Raw genomic sequence first — 7,080 nt, 5'->3', positions numbered from 1 at the left:
TGGCTTCATTTCCCAGGGAAGGGTGCGTATATGGGGCGCCTTCATTGATGAGAATGCTGGGAGAGGAATCAGGGCTGGAGCCCAGGGATGAGCAGGCAGGATGGTGGTAGGAGAGTTGGCAAGGCCAAAGGAGGAAGGGGGGAGCCATTTTAAGGAAGAAGAGATGGTCTACAGACTAAATGTTGCAGAAACACATTTTCAGTAAGAGCAGGATCTCTAAGACTCTAGTGGATTTGCTGTTTGGGGTTTCCAAACATAGCAGATGGTCCACTCTCATCCCCTTGGTACTCACCATTCTGGCCCATTCTAGTGGGATTATTTGGCAGCACCCAAGACTCTCTTTCATCCCAAGTACAGGGTAGACAGGAAGTGCCAGGGATAATGTCCCCAGAGCAGCTCTCAGCCAGTGGTGTTGTGTCTTGGCAGGGGAACCAGGTAACTCTGAGACATGTTCTACATTATCTCCCTGAGTTCTCCCGCTTGAGTCCCGATAGCCTACATTGGTAGCCTGCTTGGTGACATATCTGTACTGGCTTCTTTCCCTCTCCCGCCTCCCGTCTCCACTCTGGGATCACTTGTATGTTTGTCTCACAGTTGGCTTCTGGAGGAACCATAGCTAAGGGACCTGTAATCATCTAGAGAACAACATCAGGAAAGAGGCTGGGAGTCCATCACTCAAATATGCAGTCACATTTTTTTTTAAAAGATTTTATTTATTTGAAAAGAACAATAAGAAATGGGAAAAAAGATTTTGTTTATTTGAGAGAGAGAGAGAGCACGCACATGAGTGGGGGCAGGGGTCATGACTAAACTGAAGGCCTCTCTTAAGTGACTGAGCCATCCAGGTGCCCCATGCTGTCGCAGATAATGACCGAGTACCTTTTGTGTCTGTCAATCATAGGGATAGGCCCTGGGGATACAAGTGTGAGTAAGTGTCATGGTGCCTACCCTCGCCAATCCCAGAACCCAAGACTAGTGGGTGTGTTGGAGACATACTCATAAAGCCCATGAAATAGCTACAAGGAGTAGAGTAAGTGCCTAAAGAAAGGGGCAGAGTGTGGGGGAAGGGGGGTAGGGATGGTGGAGGTGGAGTTCTTTCTGAAGAGGTCAGGGAGGCCTTCTGGGGATGGATTCCCAAGGCTGAGACCTGAAAGATGAGAAGGAAACAGGCAAAGTGCAAGGGGAAGAGCCTTTGAGCTGAGGGAGCAGAAAGCACAAAGGTGCTAAGGCCAGAGGAAGCTTGGTGAGAAGAAGGAAGGGGGAGAAAGCCGGTGTAGACTACAGAGAGGGAGAAGGAAATGGAGGGAGAAGGAAAGACTAGGAGTCAGGAGAGAAAGGGTGGTGGGGGGGGAGCGGGTAGGGAAGGAGACAGGGAGGGAGATCCTGGGACCGAATTCTAACAGAGAGGAGGCGGTTAATGGTGGGGCCTCTCCAGTCCTAGTCCCAGTCTCTGGCGAGGCTTGCCGCCCTAAGGAGGACATAATACTCATCAGAGAGGGCACAGGATGGACCTTCTGTCTTCCAACTTGTCAACAAGTGCTCCTAATTCTGACTCTTAGCAGCAGAACGAAAATAAATATGCAAAAGAGACTTTTGAAACATTCAGAGAACATTTTAAATACAAGTTTAAAACACAATAACAGGGTCAACATGCTTTCTCTTGAGAGCAGTTTTCCATTTGGAACCTTTTCTTACTTCTCACTAATAGGAACCCATTCAGGCAATTTTCCTTCCTTTCTTTCTTTTTTTCTTCTTCTTTTCTTTTTTTTTTAAAGACTCGTTTTCAAGCACAATGACCTTTACATTTTTTTTTTTTCTATAATCTTCCATGGTGAGAGCAAGACAACAGCACAGTGTCATGTTGCCTGCCACTTTGAGGGGGGAGAAAACTAAAAATCTGAAAAAAAAAAAAAAGGGTAGGGGGAGTAGACAAGAGACAAGGAGCATGCTGTTGCTAAAGTTGCATTTTCTGGAATATTCAGCCATAGTTTTAGTATATGTGCTGCCGAAGCAAACACTAAGCCACAGTTTCTAATAAGGAAGTAGGGTGACCAGCTGTCCTTTATGCCTGATACTAAGGGAATCTGTGGGACTTGCAGAGTTTAAGCTGGGGACGTCCTAGGCCCGAGGGGACTAACTAGTTACTCCAGTCAAAATAGCACAATGGAATGTATCAGAAATGTGCTGTCTAGAACAGTCACCTAAGTGGACCCTCACTTTCCAACCTTGCATCCATACTCACAGTCTTTATTTTTATCCAACTCAGAAGGAGGAGATAGCATCTCTTCTAAATCCCCAGAAAAAGCCCTAGTTAGCCCTGTTAAAGGCATCCCAGAGCAAAGAACTTAAAACCATCAGTATTAAATATCGGTGTCCTCTGAATAGCCTCTACCAGCCCTCTGGTAGGGTGACCTGACCTGCTATCTTACTTGTGCCAGAGAATGCCAGTTTTTTAGACACAGTATTTTCATTACTGAAACCAAGACAGCCCTGGATGAGACTGGAACAGTTGGTCACCCTCTAAAAAAGGAAAAGTTTCCAGATCCTGTTTCTGCCACCAGTGAATTGGGCTATTTACCTCAGGTGTGCTTCCAGAGCCTCAATTTTGTCATCCGTAAAATGGGAGATAATGGTAATGTCCCTGTCATTCTTTTTTTTTTTTTAAGATTTTATTTATTTATTTGACAGACAGAGATCATAAGTAGGCAGAGACGCAGGCAGAGAGAGAGGAGGAAGCAGGCTCCCCGCTGAGCAGAGAGCCCGATGCGGGGCTCGATCCCAGGACCCTGGGATCATGACCTGAGCCGAAGGCAGAGGCCTTAACCTACTGAGCCATGTCCGTGTCATTCTTACCAAGTATTTAGCATAGTGCTGGGCATGCAGTAAGTGCTCAATAAATGTTGCTTTTGTAATTCTGTGTTAGGCAGAGCAGAGATTTCAGGGGCTTGACAATACCTTTCTTCCATTGAAAATCTCTCCCTTACTCTGCTGTCTATAGTTTTGTCAATAATGAGTCATTCCTTGAACTAAAGACTTCAGCTTTTCCACCAAAGTATCTCAGTGGCAGGGGATTGTGGCTTCATGTCATGAGGGGCCATGGCTGGAGGACTGTCATGGAGGATTAGTCTGACTATAGGGGCAAGATTTACTTGAAGTTTCCAGTGTAATCAAAAAGCCCGGGTAAATTTCACACTCAGTTCTGATTTCTGCCAATTTTTTAAAAGTAAACTCTATGCCCAACATGGGTCTGGAACTCATGGCCCTGAGATCAAGAGTTGCATGCTCTACTGACTGAGCCAGCAGGGCATCCCTAGTTTCTGTCAATTTAAAAAAAAAATAGGTAGCAGTGTTTATAATTTTTTCCTAGTTGTTGTGTAGCTTTCCACATCCAAAAATGTCAGTGAAACATTGAGGAAGATCTGCATTATTTATTCTTTGTGAGTTATACTTGAACTTTATAGGTTTGAGAAGTCTGGCTCTAATGGAAAGAGAATTGGCTCTGAATGAGACAGTCATTCACACTTAAGTTTAAACAAGTAGAGGTATTAGAGAAGCTGCAGAAATTAGCAGAAAGCACAGTGGTCTGGGAGTCAGGAAAGAGGAGACCAAAGCCCTCCCCTGGATTCTGCTACTTACATTCTGTGTGGCCTTAAGTGAATAACTTCCCCTCTCTGAGGTCTAGATACCAAATCTAAAAAACAAATAGGATCAGATGAATGAATGGTTTATAAATTTTTCTGGAGGACCACGGGCATCTTGGGGGAAGATGAAGCTGTACATTTCCCCCTCCAACCACCCAGCTCTGTTCAATCAGGGCCATCCCTTTTATCTGCTTTGTAAATTAGGATTCTGAGTAAGATTTCAGTGTTCTGCTGTTTAACCAAGTCATAGAACTGCTGTACTGGGTTGTCTTTCATGTCTCTGCTGGCTAGAGGAAGCTCTGTTCCTTTGCCTCTTCCCTGGGGAATGAACATTGAGGGCTTTGGAGGAGGGAGAAATTACCACAGAGCAGGTGCCCTTGTTTTCTGTGAACCTGTGGGCCTGGGCATGGCCTCACACTGGGCAGTTTGAGGGCACTGGTGGGGAGGGAAAGGGCACAGCTACCAGCTGTGACAGGAAGCCAGTGACTAACGATGCACTTCCCAATTTTGAGAGGGTTAAGGACAATTATTTATTTTGAGTGTGCCCCAGATTGTCGTCATCCTTCCCGTCCTTGGCAGAGACTCTGATGAGACCATCCTCTGCCTGGCTCTGCTTCCTGGCTGCTCCACTTCCCAAGTCTGACATGCTTGGAGCTTGGCTGCCTCTGCACATCCAGTTTACTTCCAGTGGGGAAAAAGGTGGGAACTACCTAAATGCCCACCAGCAGGGGGATGGTTCCACACACGAAGGTACACCCATCCAAAAGAGCTGTTAAAAGAATGAGGGATACATTTGTGTGACTAATATTAAGATATCCGGATGGTCTTGTTCAACTGTAAAGCAAGTTGCAGAAGCAAGGCCAAGTGCAGTCATCTTCATGCTAATGGCGTACCTATATTTTCAGGGTTCATATGTAGGCAGGTGCTTAACAGAGGGTCTGGAAGTCTGCACACCAAGCTAATAATAGGGCTTTCCTTTTGAGAGAAATGGAAGCAACAGTCATGGCTAATACCTAATATGTGCCAGGATCCGAGCTAAGCATTTCTTAGGCATTGTCACATTTAATCCTCAAACATTTGAGGTGCATATGAGGAAACTGAGTCACAGAGAAGTTAAGGTATTCCAGGACACTGAGCTACTAAGGAGTGTTGCTGGGTAGACTGGGTCCAGAGTCTCTGCTTTGAACACTCTATGGCTTCAGTGGTGAAAAGGACTTTTGCTTTGTACTCTATATACTTCTTCCATATAATTTGAATATTTTATGCTGGGGATGCACTCATGCATTATTTATATAATTTAAAAAATAGGAAATACTAGAGAGACAGAGTGTGCTTTGTGATATCACCATCCTATGTCCCCAGACCAGCTAATATGAGGAGGACATACTCAGCATTTGAGGTTTGGCAGCAGAGTTCTCGGTTCTTCTGTCAAAGAGAGACAGAAACATGGTTTGAGTTATGCAGACATCCCTGGGTGAAGCAGCACATGCCGTGAGTCATTCACACTCTAGTATGAAATAGATAAGCCACGGAGAGAGACGAAGATGCTGCAGGAGGAACAATGGCTGAAGAATCAGAAGAGCTAGATTGGCGGTAGTGGCTCTTCCTTTTTTGACAGCTAGTTTTTATCAATTTTGATAGAATCCTTCAAAGAGGCAGGGCAGACCTGACACCCTTGGGGATGTTTGGTGTTGACAAAGTTCCTCCATGAAATATTTGCCACATCCATATATGTTATGACTCGGAGTCTGAATTTTACTCTAACGAGTCTCTCTGTAGGCTAAAAGCAGTGATGACAATGCAAATAATTAATCTTTTTAAAAAAATTTGACAGACAGAGATCGCAGATTGCAGATCGCAAAGGCAGGCAGAGAGAGAGAGGGAAGCAGAATCCCCACCAAGCAGGGAGCCCGATGTAGGGCTATATCCTAGGACCCTGGGACCACGACCCCAGCTGAAGGCAGAGGCTTTAACACACTGAAACACCCAGGTGCCCCTAATTAATCTTTATTTATTGTATACTTTGGAACCAGGCACTGTTCTTAGCATATTGCTTCTCAGACTCTAATATGTCCATGAATCCCTTGGGGATCTGGCTAACATGCAGATTTGGACTCGGTCTAGCATGTGGCCTGAGATTTTACTCTAGCAAGATGCTGATGATACCAGGTTGTGGACCAAACTTGTGAGTATGGAGAATGAAGAGGTAAAGACATAGGCTGCCAGGGTTTGAAACCCATTCCCGCTCCAGCAGCGAAATCTTAGTTGTGTTATTCTTTCATAGTGTTATTATAAATATTGACTCAAATAATATACATCCAGGCTCTTGGCACAATGCTTGGTGCATTATGAGAGCTTGGTAAATGGTAGGTGTTATTATTATTATTTCTATCTCATCAAAATCTTCAATAACCCTAAGAGGTAGATCCTATGGTTTTCCCCCCCTTATCTGAGGCTTGGAGAGCCCCAGTAGGCTCATGCAACTGGAAAGTAGCCTGGTTAACTTCAGAGCAGGTCTTCTTAACCTCAGTGCTCTTGATACTTGAGCCCAATCATTCTTTGTAGTGGGGACTATCCTGTGCCCCTAGGAGATTTGGCAGCATCCTTGGTCTCTATCCAGTAAGTAGGGTCCCTGTCTTTCCCAGTTGTGACAACAAAAATGTCTCCCAACATTGCCAAATGCCCCTGGGGTGACAAAATCCACCCCGCTCCCTACCCACAGTTGAGAAGACTTGCTCTAGACTAAATGTGTTCCTGCCAAGATTCAGGCTGTTCTCCAAAGTGTCTTAGAGATGTGATATTGTCATTCAGGGCATTTAAGAGTTAACTGAAACTCAAATGGTATTTGAAAGAATCATTTCTAATGCATGACCAAAGGAGTCACATCTTTTTTTTCTTATCTTTTTTTTTTTTTTTATGCTTGAACGGTTCCAATTCAGCTGTTATTCAACCATTATTCAGCTCTTTGAAAAATTTTGGGTCTGATATTATATATTATCCCTTGTTTGAGTTTGGTGCTGTGAAATCATGCCATTTTCGTCTTTTTTTTTTTTTTTTTTTCTTAAGAGACGTTGCCAACACCATCTTTAAGTATGCTTTTATTTGCCTTCTGGTATCTACATATAACAGAGCTTCTGGAAAGTGGAATTTATGATTTGCAATCTGTGGCCATTTCTATAGTGTTCTGATTTGCAAACAGGAGTCACCTCCTAGTCTGTATTTTTCTTGTGCGCTTCCTTATGTTTGACTAATTTAATGTTCTAATAGATGCGCTTGTAAAAAGTTGCCTTATTTATCACTGAAGCTGTCTGAGCAGCTTCAATGAAATTGTGCTGACCTCATTTAATTATTTGTAAAACCTGTGTTCCGATTCAGTTGGCAAGGTTTTGGGTGTCTTTTTATGTTTAAGGAAATTAAAGAGCAAACATCAGATAATTTA

The sequence above is a fragment of the Mustela putorius genome, unplaced genomic scaffold (assembly GCF_011764305.1).
Source record: "Mustela putorius furo isolate JIRA1106 unplaced genomic scaffold, ASM1176430v1.1 tig00004007_pilon_pilon_pilon, whole genome shotgun sequence".
In the NCBI taxonomy this organism is placed as follows: Eukaryota; Metazoa; Chordata; class Mammalia; order Carnivora; family Mustelidae; genus Mustela; species Mustela putorius.
The sequence above is the reverse complement of the archived record's forward strand: the minus strand, read 5'-3'. Positions refer to the sequence as shown.